This window comes from Lissotriton vulgaris, chromosome 3_1 (genome assembly GCF_964263255.1).
Source record: "Lissotriton vulgaris chromosome 3_1, aLisVul1.2, whole genome shotgun sequence".
Taxonomy (NCBI): Eukaryota; Metazoa; Chordata; class Amphibia; order Caudata; family Salamandridae; genus Lissotriton; species Lissotriton vulgaris.
In genome coordinates this window covers 129,756,283-129,771,820 of record NC_141689.1, presented here as the reverse complement: position 1 = coordinate 129,771,820, position 15,538 = coordinate 129,756,283, and positions in this window count along the sequence as shown.

The window sequence follows — 15,538 nt, the reverse complement described above, 5'->3', positions numbered from 1 at the left end:
TTTTAGGGCCACTAAGTCCTTTCCACTGGCCTGATTCCAATATCGGGCAAACCGGCGGGCCATTCTCCTGACTTCTCTTTTCTTCTCCAGACATTCCTTTGTAAACCAGCCTGTTAGTTTACCTATTTTTCTATTACTCACTTTGGTTTTGTTATTTCCCCCATTACCAACTCTTAATCCTTTGCAGAGTATTTGGACAACCTCCTCGATTTTTCTTACATACCAGTCAAGGGTTTGTCCACTTACTATCTGTAGATCTAGATTTTGTTGCAACCTTATTAGTCTTGAGATGTATTCATCCGTTAGTTTAGTTGTACGGCATCTAGGGTAATCCATCTGTTGCTCTAACATTTGATTAGCTTGTGGCTTGGTCCAAACTGTCATGACACAGTGAGCAAAAACATGATGGATTTAGGCCTAGATCTCAGGACTGGGGTTGAGTGTTTTGACATTGTTCAGCATTCCGTTAATCATTTGTTCTTTTTTAATTTTGTCACCGTATGTGAGACGGGTAAGCCCAGATGTGAGTCCTGTGCTCACCATGCAAACGAAGTCAAGCTAACCTGGCTGATGAAGGTTGATACCCTGAAACCGGTCCTAGGATGCTTTTTCAGGTCCAAGGAAGACATGGCCTGGCAGATCAGTGTTGACTGTTTCAATGAGGAGCACAGTCAAGACTGATTTACATATGGCTGGTTCCAACTGGAATGGACTGGCAAGCAAAAAAAACAATAATGTATTTAGGCCCATATCTCTGTACTGTTTGTGAATATTTGACATTGTTCAACATTCCTCCCTGTTAGACCTGGCACCATTGGCGTGGGTCTCCATTCCATTTTTGCTGTTGCCTCATGCATTTTTGCTGGTGTTAGATGCTTTGGGCACTGTGCAACTGCTATTCAGTGCCACAGTGCAAGTGCTCCCTACTATAAATTGATGTACTGATCATTGGTTCCATGTGTGACTATTTGGTTTACTTGTCAGACCCTAGTCTAGTGCACTGAGTGTGCCAGGACGTGTAATCCAAATGCTGCTGGTGGGCCTGCAGCACTGGTTGTGCCACCCACAGAAGCAGCCTTGTAAAATGTGTCTAAGGTCTGCCATTGCAGAGCCTGCCTGCAGTCTGGTACTTTCATGCTGACTGGGCAAGTGCACCCACTTCCCAGTCGCTAAACCTTCCCTTTTCTTCATATCAATCACCCCTACGGTAGGCCCAAGGGCAGGGTGAATTGTAAGTATAAGGTAGGACAAGCCCTGATGTGTGTGGCATGTCCTAATAGTGAATTACAGCCATTTTCGTTTTTCACTAGTGCAAGGCTATCTGTTCTCCATAGGCCAGAATGGGCTGTTAGAGGTATTACATGTTATAATCCAACTGTCTCAGAGAACATGGTAGAAATTTGAGTTTAGTATGCCTGAACTCAGAATAATAAAATACATCTAATAGTCTGTGTTTGCAAATACCACTTTTAGAAAGTAGGTATTTGCTTGTCTAACCATTCAAACCTGCCTCTGCTAGGTTGTGTATTCCTATGTCTGGTTTTGTGAGTGACAGGGCTGGGGAATTCCAGGACACAGGCTGAGTCACCCAGCGGTGAATAGAGAGATCTGCATCTATATGGGAGGGAGGAGTGCACCTGAAGGTTGAATAGGGCTGTGCCTGCCTTCCACAATGCTCCCCCTGGGGAGTGGCTGATGTCTCTGCCCTGCACACTGAAAGAAGAGAAGGAGTCCTGTAAACAGAGTTCTCCAGGACTGTACTTGACTTCCACAATGCTGGCTCCACCTCCTGTGGGGCATCTGATGTGCCTGCCCTGCACTGTGAAAGGAAAGGAGAAGTCTGGTAAACAGAGTGCTTCAGAACTGGTTTGGATTAGGCAAAGGCTCCTCTCCCCTCAGAGAACAAAATAATTTGGGTACAAGTATTGGGACCCTGGTCCCATGAAATTAGATCACTTTTGGACTACAAGAAGAAACCTTTACTGAGGAGAGGAACCTGAAGAAACTGAGGAGAGACTATTCCCAAACTGAAGTGCTGCTTGGGGGATTGGCCTGCAGTGGTTGCCTTACTGCCACAGGAAGGAGAAAGGAACTTTGTGTACTTTGCTTTCGACTTGTGAAGGATCTCCAAGGGCTTGGAAAAGAGCTTGCCTCCTGCTGAAGTCTCAGGGACAACATACTTCACCCCCCAGCTCCCCAGGGTTCTATGGAAGTGCCTGCTGCTGTTTTGGGCCTTTTGTGGAACTGTGTGACGCAAGGAGCTGGAAGCGTGAGTCAACAAGAAGAAGCGTGTCGCTGTGCCTGCTGTCGCAACTCCAGAGAAAGGAGGGAGTCGCAGTTAAAACTGTTGCACTGCACCGCATCGGAGAGAAGCGTGCCTCAACTAAGAGGAAACGTGTCGCCCAACTACGAAGAAGGAGGGTGTTGCCGCTGTGATTGTCGCACTACACCGCATCAGGAGAAGAATCATGCAACGAGGTCGGTGCATGTCGCCATCGCTGTGCCTGCCGTCGCAACTCCGAAGCTGGAGGGTGTCGCCGTGGGAACTGTCACATTGCACCGCATCGACAAAATGCACCTTGCATCCCCGAGAAGAGAGCCGCCATCAGAGCTGCTGCCGGTGCATTTTGAATGTCGCCGCTGTAGTTGTCGCATCGAGCGGAAGCTTCACGCATCGTGGAGAAGTGCGTTGCCACTGGAGCTTTTGCCGCGGCATCGTAAGGGTATCGCCGCTGCAGTCCACGCATCGAACCGAGAGTTTCTCGCATCCCTGAGAAGTGCGCCGCACCTGGAAGATTCTTCACGTCTTTATTTCTTTGCACCTAACTTTGCCGCATTTCCCAACGCTGCGACATTGCTTGTCGTGGAAGTGCAATGCAACTTCAAGGTACATTGACGCAGAGTGTCGAATCTAAGAACTGAACTGAACTAAGCTTAAATCTACCATCTTAAAGTAATCATAGTCTGTATTTTTGTCGTTTATGGTCTTGTGGTAACTCTATATAAAGTTTACTTATTTTTAATATAAAACCTGTGTGGTGTCCATTTGTAGTGTTGTCACTGGGTTACTGTATGTAGTCACAACTGCTTAACTTACATCGCCTCTGAAATAAGCCTTGACAGCTAGCACCACGCAACCTAGAGGGTGAGCAGGGGTTATTTTAGGTGTGTAATCCCATTGTACTGACTAGAGGAGAGGGTCCCCGCTTGTCACAAGTACCTACCCGTGCCAACCAGAGACCCCCAAATCTAACACTCCCATCATTTATTATTTTTGCATTTGTCACCCTAAGTGGTCGGGCATGCACAGATGTGGGTACTGTGCTTACCTTGCCACTGGAGTAAGGCTATTCTGGCTGATGAGTGGTGATACCCCAAAACCGGTCCTAGGATGCTTACTTCCTGTGCAGGGAGGATAAGGCCTGGCAGTTTGGGCTGGACTGTTCCCTTGGGGAGCAGGACGATGACTGATTTGCTGATGGCTAGCTCCAAAGAGGAAGGGTGTGTTGAGCAAATAAAACTACGGATTGTGGCCCATATCTCTGTACCGGAGGTGAGTGTTTGACATTGTGCAGCATTCCATCCATCAATTGTTATTTTTTTATTTTATTTTTTAACTGTTTTTATTACAAGATCAGTAAGGTTGGCGATGTTACAGTATCAGTAAATATTGGCATCACAAACAGAAATCAAATACATTCCATTAGATATTGACTCACGTTTCTCCTATAGTGTCTCAATTCGTTGATGCTACATGTGCCCTACTGCTGTGTCAGTTCCCCATCCTATTCAATCCCCTTGCTATTCCCCTTCCATTTCCTCATCCGAGCTATCTCCATCAGAATCTGGCAGTGGATCACAAATGTCCCCTCTGAAAGTGTTCCATGCCGCCCATACTTTATTCCATTTCCGCTGGCATTTTCTGGAGGTATATACTGTACGTTCAGTGATCATTGTTAGGTCCATGTTTCTGCACCATGCAGACAGTGTCGGTGCCTCTGCCGTTCCCCATTTCTGTGCAATGTCTCTCTTGGCGATTATTAGCCATAGTGTCAGTCCATATCGTGTGAGGTCGTTAGGTTCCCATATGTTTAGCAAACATCTTCTTGGCTCTGGCAGGAGTATTGTTTCTGTTGTCTGTGAAATAGTGCGTAGCACCTGTCTCCAATAGTTAGCTATTATTGGGCAATCCCAGACTGTGTGAAAAAAGGTCCCTTCCTCCCCGCAACCTCTTAGGCAAAATGTTGCCCTCTGTATTTATGTAGGGTTGTCCTACTATAGTATATTCTGTGCAAGATTTTAAGCTGCACCAACCTTAGCCGAGCCGAGATGCCTACTTCCTTGGGTGATGCTAGGGCCTCTCTCCATACCGGGTCATCCATGTCTCCTATCTCTGCTGTCAATTTCTCTTTCAAGATCCCTGTGAGGTCTGGCATATTGTTAAGAAGTTTTCGATATGTGAAAGAAGTGGCACTTTGGGACATGTGGTCCGTCAGTAACCGATCTTCTTACGGGGAAGCTTCAGGGACTTCAGTGTCTGGTGGGAGTACAGTCAGTAAAGTGTGTCGTATTTGCATGTATCTAAATTTTTCATTTTGGCCTAGGTTGTATTGTTGTTGCAGCTGTGTAAAGGATATCACCGTTCCTTTGTCCCACAGGTCCCCTACCATGGAGATACCTATGTTATCCCACTGTGTAAAGCCCTTGCACCGCCGCAGCTGTCCCAGTGCCTTGGTGTCCCAGAGCGGGGTTAGTTTCCTTATCACCCCTTTCCACCCCAGCCTGGCGTGTGCTGCATACCAAATCAGCGCTGTGTGTTTAGTGGGCCCCACTAGTTTTGCGACCAGTCCTCTGTTGTAGAGCGCCGCTAGCATGTTATTTGTTCCCAATTGTGCCCTGTCTGCGCTGTAGGCCGGGTCATCATGGGGGACATGTATCCATTGATTTATGACTTTGAGTTGGGCGGCAAATTAGTACAGCTGGAGATTAGGGAGTGCTATACCTCTGTCATACCAGCTGTTGTACAGTTTTGCCTGTGATCATTTGTAATTTGTTGAGTTTGATACCTTAAGTGGGATGGGTATGGAGAGATGTGGGTCCCATGCCTACCAAGCCTCCTGAGTCAAGGTATCCTGGGATGATAACCCAAAACAGGTGCTAGGGTGTTTTTTTCTGGTTGATGGAGGCCCTGGCTTGGCAAACTGGAATTGTGTGGTAAGCAAACGAATTATTGATTTAGGCCCAGATCTCTGTACAGGGGGGTGAGTGTTTGACATTGTTCAGCATTCCATCCATCATTTATTCTTTTCATTGAAAGGAACCCAGCACAAAACCCTCACAGACAGCCACTAAACCTGCAAGTAATATTTATGTCACCTCTACAGCAGGCCTTACAGCCCTAAGGCAGGGTGCATTATGTTACATGTGAGCACATATCTGCATGAGTAGATATGCCCCTGTGCTGGTCAGTTCCAGTACTACCAATACAAGTGATCAGGGAAGCCATTTAAAAACATATGCTTTAAAGAGCACACAGCCTTTGATATGGTAATCTGGCTTCCCTCTCAGGAGAAAAAACAGAACCCTCTAACCAGAGCCCTTTTGGCACATTGACGATAGGGAATATTTGTAGTCAGACAGGTGTGTTCCTCCACAGGCTAGTGCCACACCTAAGGTGGGCTACCTGAAGTGGATACAGCTTTGTTATGGCAAACCTCGGAGCTCTGGGACAGGGTTATGCCCACTCCCAAAAGGAAGTGGTCATATGGGGGTGTAGTGACCCCAGGGCTACTACCCTACGCTCCCCGAACACCTCTAAATCTCATATTTAGGGGAGCCCCTGGCACTAGAAAATGAGATTCTTCTGACCTGAGAGAAGAATATAGACATCAAGACTTGCAAGAACAGAAGATTGGGAACTGACTTGGCACCAACCCTCAGGCCTGTCTGCTGGCTTCGACAATTGCACCAACAAACTCCTGTAGCACCTAGGGTGCTCAAACTCAATTATGACCAGTTTCACTGCTCAAGGATCTGCATCTGCTCCTTCCTTGGACCTTCTAGAAAGCAGGGGAGTGTTGTGCTCTGTTGAGCACAGTCATTAGCACTCCTGATTAACAACTTTCTTCTTGAATTTGAATTTGAATTTATAGCTATTTGTAAAGCGCACATTCACTGAGCAGTTTCTTGGCGCTATAGGGATTCAGAGCTGAGGAAAAGCAGCAGGGGCTATAGTTTGAAAGCTTGCTGGAACCGAAACGTTTTTAGAGTTTTGCGAAACTCCGTGTAGGAAGGAGAGGTTCTGAGAGGGAGGGGAAGGGAGTTCCAGAAGGTGGGCGCCAGTACCGAGAATTTCTGGCCGCCGGATCGCTTTTTCTTATACCGAGGAATAACTAACAAGGATTGAGTAGAGGAGAGTAGGGCTCTGGCAGGATTGTAGCAGGTAATGTCTGAATTAATAAAGGCCGGAGCGGTACCCGCCCGGGCTTGAAAGGTGAGGCAGCCGAGTTTGAAGAGGGCTCTTTGTTTAATTGGTAGCCAGTGAAGGGCCCTAAGGAGAGGGGAGGAGTGATGATATTTTGGTAGGCCATGCACCAGGCGAGCTGCCTGGTTCTGCACCAGCTGAAGGCGTTGGAGTGCGTACGCGGGGGTGCCGTTATAAATGATGTTCCCGTAATCGATCTTAGATAAGACCATGGCCATGATGATTAGTTTAAGTGCAGAGGGAGAAAAGAACCGGGATATTTTCCTAATGGTGCGCAAGGTAAAAAAACAAGATGAGACGACTGAACTGATGTGGGTGTGAAGTGTCAAGTAATGATTGAGGGTGATACCAAGGGTCTTGTCAGAGTGGGACGGGGTGGGGGGAAGACCAAAAGAAGGGGGCCAGAAATAAGGCAACCAGGGGTTGCCACAGCCTCCAGTCAGAATCAACTCTGTTTTATCCCAGTTGAGTTTGAGACTAAGCGACAACCTTGCAGCCAGGCAGCATGAAACCTGGGGAACTCCTTCCAAATACAGCAATTAGAGCTGGGCATTTCTTCAGAAGCATCTGGATCTGAACTACCGAAGCAGACACTTTGGAAGCAAAGGCCTCTGGGATTCTACAGAGATGTGGCCTGTGAACGCAGTACTGCACAGATGAAGTCAGTTTTTTAGTGCGCTACACAAAGCGGCCGCTATGATAAGGAGACACAGTAAAAGACAAATCTCAAGCAAGGATCACATCTAGGGTCAATGAAAATATAAAGTGAATTCAGCGAGACACCTCATGCCACATAGTGCACAGTTGCTAAATACATTCCAGTTGGTGAGACATACTACTGTGCATGATAAAGTAATTTTAGATTCAGTTGATCTTACATGTAAAGGGCATTATGGCAGAGGTCTGTACAAATGGAATGAAGGAAACGTGTACTTAGGCAGTATGAGGAGAAAAACACTCAACTTAGTACCAATAGGAGGCGTCTGATGGAAAATAATAATCAACTCATTGCAGGTAATCACAAGAAAAAGACATTGGAATCTGGCCCTTGGCCCCTCTGAAGAATCCACAGTTCTAAACAGAAGCAGTCAATTTTCTGTGGGCCTTAGATGAACTCCCATTATAGAACTGCATAACAAAGGCAACTTTGAGATAAAGAACGGGGGCTTATTTGTAAGCCATGCAACACTTTTTGTGCCCCATTTGCGTAACTTTTCATGACGCAGCGGCGGCGTAAACAATGCTCCACAATGCAGCATATTTACAAGGCGATGCATCTCGGCAGATGCATCACAGCGTAAAGCCCAGCGCCACAATGTAACTGCATCAGGTATAATATATGCAGGGTGGGCGTTCCCACGCAACAAAGACTCGTAAAGGGTGGCGCAGTGACATCTATGAGATTTCACTGCAACACTTCTAGGAAACCACTGCATCAAAACCTTACGCGTGCCTCATGACAGGCATAAGAGTGATGCAGTAACTTAAAGATAGGACTCCCCCATGCATTGCTGGAGTTGCGTCACACTTCCGACACAACTCCAGCAATGTGTCAGTTTTGCGCCGGTGGATACGTAAGAAATACTGACATATCTGTTACTCCTTGCGACATGATGCACCGTACATTAAATACTGCGCATCCATGGCGTCGCAAGGAGGGCGCAGTGAAAACTGTTGCATGGCTGTTTTCACCCAGCTTTGCAACAGTTTTCTAAAATAAGGCCCAGAAGACGGAAAATGAAAGGAGATTACTGCAAAAGCCAGGCCAAGAATGTTACAAAATTAGACTCTACCGGAACCAAGGACTAAAGATCGGGCTACCCACATGGACCAGCACACTTTTGGAGAACTTGGAGGGCTTGTTTAGGGCAACTTTATTCGATACTTTACTCCCAGTGGTGTAATTTTGCTGAAAAAGCCCTTTTCATGAGCAGGTGATTGTGGAGTGTCAAGTACTCCCTTAGGTCCCAGGTCATTTTGTCATTTTGAAATATACAGATGGAGTGAAACCTCAAATTAAATGTCGTAACAACCTTTGACCTGACATGTGGCCAGCCCTGAACCTGAATAACTGAAAGATTTACAAATAATTAACATTTGAGTAAGTTCTTTGGAAATATCTTTCCTAAATTAATAAACATGCCACATCATTCCCAGTTTCCATTAACAATTACTAACAAACTGCCTTTCATACATTAACAGACATTTACGAATAATGGGCTTCTGGCCAGCCCTGTACTTGAGAATGAAGTATGAAGATAAAGGTAAAGATGAAGATAAAGTTATTAACAAATATGTAACAGTCGACAAAGTTCTCTAGAAGCCTCTCTGTTAAATCAACATATCTGTTAGTCATATGCCTCTAAAGCAGTTTTTAGTAATCTCTCAGTTAAACCATATCTATTTGTGATATTCCTACAAGCAGTGTCCATAGAAATGATGCACAAACTGCATTTCATGAAAGGTCCAGATGCTTCTGAAGAAATGCCCAAGTCCTGCTGTGTCGCTTTTCCTTTTGGGTATCAGATGTCTTGCTGATCTAATTGCTGTATTTGGAATGAGGGCCCCAGGTTTGATGCTGCCGGGCTGCAAGGTTGTCGATTACAGAAGAAAGTTGTTCATCAGGAGTGCTAATGACTGTGCTCATCAGAGCACAGTGCTCTCCTGCTTTCTAGAAGGTTCAAAGAAGGAGCGGAAGCAGAACCTTGAGCAGTGAAACTGGTCATAAATAAGTTTGAGCACCCTAGGGGGTACAGGAGTTTTTTGGTGCAATTGTCGATGACAGGCATGCAGGGTTGGGGAAGTGGGCATAACCCTATCCCAGAGTTCCTAGGTTTGCCATAACAAAGTTGTATCTACTTCAGGTAGCCCGCCTTAGGTGGACACTAGCCTGTGAATGAACACACCTGTCTGACTGCTAATTTTCCCTACCGTCCAGGTGCCAAAAGGGCTGTGGTCAGAGGGTTCTACTTTTGCTCTTGAGAGGGAAGCCAGATTTGCATACCCAAGGCCGTGGGCTCTGACTTTGGTGGCATGGTGAGCAAAGAACTCACATCTGAGCTAACCCGTTCCACATATGGTGACAAATGCAAAAAGAATAAATGATGAACGGAATGCTGTGCAATGTCAAAACACTAATTCCCAGTACAGAGATCTAGGCCTAAATCCATCATTGTTTTGCTCACCATACCATGAGAATTTGGACCAAGCCACATGCAAATTAATCTTGACCTTCTTCCCGTGGGGTCCCTTAGAGTTGCACAAGATATACTGCACTTCTTAGGGACCCTCCTTACTACCTATGCCCTAGGTACCAGAGGTAGTGCTTACTTGGGACTTACAGATGTGCTGGTGGCCTGGCAACTTGGGAATCAAGTGAGTAGTTGTCTTTTTTAGAGTAATGAACACTGGCACTGAGGACCTAGCAAGTAGGAACCCATGCGCTTCAGTCAAAGTTGCATCAATTACCATGCAAAAAGTGGAGCGACTACTGCAACAACAACCTTGTTTTCTACAAGGGTTCCCTCTGTGTCTTCTCCATGAAGTCCAGGTGATCAGGGTATCCCTACCTTGCCCCTTATATTGTTTTTAAACCTGTTTAGGACAAGGGGCTTAATCCCGGAGTCCTGGATTGGCTATCAGCAACATTTTTTCATGTTGCTGGCAGCCAATAAGAGTGCTTGCTCTTACAGTAGTTTGATTCCCTCGGGAAGAAGATGGATGAAGGGGTATAAACCTCCCTTGGCCTATCATAATACTCTATTTTTAATTGCCGCTCCTATGAGGATCAATCGACACTCCCGCAGACGCAACCATCCAGATATGCAATTATTTTTCAATCCTAATTTCTCAAACACTACTGAAAGGATTATACCAAATCACAAATTGCAAAATCTGTGGACCATGTTCTAGCTTCCTGAAAAATTTGGTGAAATTCTGTTGAGCAGTTTTTGGTGTAGCCTTGTCTAAAGAAGTCTATGGAAAATGCATGGGAATTTTGAATTTTTCAAACCCCCTTTTCTCTCAACCCCCGCTTGACGGTCCATCCCAAAAGTTTCCATGCATCAACTAGTTAAAAATAAGCAGCGTTTTGGAATGTTTCGTAGAGAGTCATCAAATGGAGCCAATTTTTTAGCAACACAAATCAATTCTTTCCTATAGAACAACTGATCTAACTATACACCCCACTAATCAATTTCTCACAACATAAAAGGAATAACAGTGCACAGATTGCTGATGTTGTCTGTGGAACATGACAAGAAACTAGAGTACTTGAAGTCCTAAACCAAATCTGGAATACTTCTTTCAGGACAGGAATCTTCCCAGCCACTTGGAAACAGTCAATGTGTTACCACTATTGAAGAGACCCAAATCTCACCTGGAAGGACTCCGCACCTTTAGACCAATCTCCCTGCTATCAGCATCGGCTATATTGCTAGAGAAACTTGCTCATCAACAACTAGCCAAATTCGTGGAAGCCAATGATATTTTACACAACTCTTAATTGATCTTCCGGTCAGGTTACAGCACTGAGACTGCCTTTGTAGAAGTAGCAGATTCAGTGAAAATGTCAGTGGTTTGTGGATCCTATTCCAATGCCGCTGTTGTTAAATCTTTCAGCAGCATTTGACACAGTGTTGCATTCAATCCGGCTGGAAAGACTAAAACACTAAGGAGTGCAGGGGGTGGCACTTGAGTAGATTCATTCTTCTCTTTAAGACCATTGCCAACACGTTTTCCTCCACCCATTCTCATCATCAGTTAAACAACTTATATGTGGAGTGCCCCAAAGCTCTGCCTTAAGCACGCTGCTCTTCAACATCTACCTGGCCCTGCTGGCGGCCATCATTACCTGAATTCACCCCCTTCCTCTGGGAGACCGAATGTAAGAGGATTGTCTCTAGCACTGGTCCTACTTTGATGAATGGTGTGTATTCGATTATCTCCACTACTGGGTACTTGGACTATCCATCCACGATGACTAAGATTAGGTGGCCATCCGGGAAACTTCCAAAGTCTGAGCTGACCCTTTGTTCAGCCTGTGACGACAAGTGCTGAGGAAATCTTGCCCCCAGTCAGTCAGCCAGCCAGGCAGCTCCTGATTGTGTTATCAAACATGATATCGATCCCAGGGAACCATACCTTTTCACTTAGGTGAGACTTGGTTTTTGTGGTTTCTTGATGGCCTTCATGTGCTAACTCTACTACCCTCTGTTGTAGCGCTTTTTGCTTCATGATTCAGTGGCACCTCAGTATCAGGTCATCTGCTGTAGGAACTCAGGGCCTCATTTATGAGGCCCCTTGCACTGCCGGAACATTACTGTTTGTGGCGTTCCGTGGCGCAGGGGCCTGCGCCATATTTACGAGGCATCTCTAAGCCACTTTTTTTGTCTCCTTTAACGCAGTTTTCTGTATTAAAGAGTTGTGTAATGGGTGTTGATGGGGGCGTTCCCAGCAACTTCAATGGCATTTTGACACTGCCGCAGATTTAAAAGAAATCTAAAAACTAAGGCAGTGCCAAAAACTTAACTTAAAAGGGAGGCACAACAAAGAGAAATATCTATATTTCTCCTTGGATTTTCATTTTGTATGTATACTGCATTCTGCAGCACACATGGAAAAAGGAAAAAGCCTCTTGTGATTGTTTTTGTGTATGAATGTTCTCCTTTGCATCAAGGACCAAAGGTGTCTGTGCTGGAGCATGGCAGCCCATTGTGCTCCGGTGTAGAGGAAAAGGACTACAATGCGCTCTATCTCACAGATACTGCCCTTTTCTGCCCTTCTGCGTTGCTGCCCTATGGTACAACCTCATAAACGAGGCCCTCAGATCATCTCAAACTCTCGACATCTGCGACAGCTTTTCATTGTCTGTTTCTACCCACTGATTCACATCACAAAGAATCTTCCCCCACAACCCAACCTGGATGGTGGTGATGGTCTTTTAGAAGACTACACCATCTTGTGGTAATCTGCTGATCTCAGCAGTTGTGAACACTTTGGGAAATGCACTGGGGCTAATCATCTGCATTAGTCCTCTACCGCTGATTCTTTGTCTCTTTGATCAACACTCAGTGGGATGGGGTGCCTTGTCAGGCTAATCATCTGCATTAGTCCTCTACCGCTGATTCTTTGTCTCTTTGATCAACACTCAGTGGGATGGGGTGCCTTGTCAGGAAGTCTTCTGGGTTCTTTGCACCTGGTGCAAAGAACCCAGGAGACATCCTGACAAGGGACCCTATCTGTACTGCTGCAGCTGTACTGATCATCTCTCCATGTGAGGTAGCGGGTGGCTAACTGCGTGACCTTGAAGTTCCTTTCACATAGGTACAGATGGAAATAGGTCCACCCCCACCGTATAGCCAGATAATGCCTCTCATTTTGGGCGATTCTGGTCTTGGTGGCTGTGAGGGTTCTGCTGGCAAAGGTAAGGGGGACGCACAAACCTGGTGCTTTTTTGTGTGTTACCACTGCTCTGATACCGACTTGACTTGCATCCAGTATCTAGTTCTGTGGCTTTATGGGTGTCAAAGTAGGTATTTGTGGTTTTGTTCAGAATTGCCTACTTGATGCTCTCGAACGCTACCTCTTCCTTAGATTCCCACGCCCATTGGACTGCCAACTTCTTTAGGGCTCTCAGTGGCTCCGAGAGTGTTGCTAGGTTTTGCGGGTAATGTCCACAGTAGGTCACCATACCTAAGAAACTATGAATCTTCAGTGTAGTGCCTTACTGGATAGCTTCAGACTTCCAGTGGTCCATTGACTGTCTGTCTTTCATGAACATGAATAAAAAAAAAGGATTATTTGTTGCACGACAAGATCAAACCATGATCAAACAGATGTCACAGGATGGCCTGCTGATGCCGGTTGTGTTCCTCCAGGGTTGTTGAGTAGAAGAATATATCATCACTAATGTTCATTACCCCCTGAAGTCCTGGGTGAGTATCCTGCATAGTGTTCCGAAATACTTCTGCGACCATCGAAATGTAGAAATTAAGCCACTTGAATTTCCTGAGTCCTACATATCAATCAAAGGCCTTTTATAGAGTGCACAGCTACCTCCTCAGAGGTGTCCCAGTGCTAGTGGAAGCGAACTAGAGAGATTGATTCTTGATCTGCGATTCCCCTTGCTTGAAGATCCATGTTTTTATATATTATTATATTATATATTATATATCACTTATAAAGCGCACGTACACCAGGTTGGTTTCATTGCGCTACTCTTAAGATGCCATTACTCGATGGCTGTCTGAATAGCCATGTTTTTAAGAGTTTCCTGAATCTCATAAAATCCATACAGGATCTAATTTCCAAAGGGCAGGGATTTCAAGTATCTGGGGCCTTGCACGGCAAACCTAGTTCCACCTAGTTCCACTGATACGCTTCACCCTTGAATGATGCGGTAGCAAGGGCCGATCGCAGATTGCGAGTAGTGATGTAGCTTTTAATGATCCTGTCAATAAATTTAGGGCTTCTACCATTCAGCAATTTAAAGATGATACATCCCATCTCGAAGGTGCATCTCTGAGTTATTGGGAGCCAATGTAGCTTCCTCAGAAAAGGGGTGACATGTTGGCGCCTGTTTCCTGTAAAATCAGTCTTGCTGCCTGATTCTGTACCATTTGCAGTCGGTGGGTGAGATTAGCTGGAATGCCAAAATATAGAGAGTTGGCATAGTCTATATGCAAAATCACCATAGCTAAAACAACCTGTGTCTTAGCTTCTTGTGTGAGGAAACTGCTAATCTTCCTTATTTTCCTCATCTGGAAAAAACACGTAGAGATCACAGCACCAATTTGAGACTTCATTGTAAGGTAGCTGTTAATGATGACCCCCCAATGTTTTGGCAGAATCCGAGGGCAGAGGAGACTGTTCCAGCTCCTGAGGCCGTAAGGAGGTACTCCAGGGATTCATAGAGCCCCCTGTTAGAATCACCTCCTTCTTGTCCGGATTTATCTTCAGGTGATTGCGTTCATCAAATCAAGGAGGAACAGCATCGTAATCTGAAAGTCAAGGGTGGATTCTTGGGTGTTACTAATAGGAAACCCGAGTTGGAAATCATCTGCATAATTAAAGGTGCAAACTTTCCTTTCTTTAAGGGCGTGGATCAAAGGAAAGAGATAAAGGTTAAACAGATGATGGGAAAGTGAAGACCCCTGTGGCACACCACAAGAGGTATTTGCCATGGGTGTTGTGAACTAACCCAGGCGAACAGCTTGGGATCAGTTTTCCAAGAAAGAACTAATCCATTTAAGAACTGAGCCCTGGATTCCTGCTCTCTTAACACGGTTGACCAATATATTATGGTCAACCGCGTCGAAGGCAGCAGAGAGATCCAAGAGTCCCAAGGCCTGTGAGTGACCCCTGTCCACCTCCCCCTGCAGGGTATCTAGTACCAAGGTTAATCAAGTGGAAAAATGGACACTTGTGACAATTCCAGACCATTGGTTAGAAAAACTATGGTATCCTCAAAAGACCCAATGTATACAGGTGTTGCGGTATATTTCGTTCATCCGCCCCTACATTGTGGTTTTTCGGCAGTTATCATCGGATACCATAGAGAGTGTGGGTGCCTACCTCATCCAGAGGCTCCTCTGGTCTAGGTTGCAGTGTCCAGAGATGAAAAAAGGAGAAACCAGTGCAAAAAAAGGTAAAAAACTGTTAAAAATAAGGTCAACACCAGAAAGGATTTTAATGAAGTGGTGGAGATCTTATATTAAAATTAAGTGGGTACTTATCCTAGATCGAGTTACTGGATCTAGAAGTGCGAATTTGCAAAAAATGTCGACATGTTTCAGCCCCCTTCGGCTCAACGGAGTCTATGGGGCTTTCGTCAGGACAGAAGGACAAACAAACATAAAGAATCTACTCACACTATTTGTGTGGTGTTCAATGGAAGTAGTGAGGGTCAACATTAGCCACTCAAGTCTTAATAACCCCCGTTTGTGGAGTCTTTTGTTATCCTCGGGGAGGCCCAGAGCCGCGTGTGTGGGATCCTACGCCGCTTGTGCTGACTCTGCCCCCGGATGCCTCCAGGGGCAGAGTCAGACTTGAGTG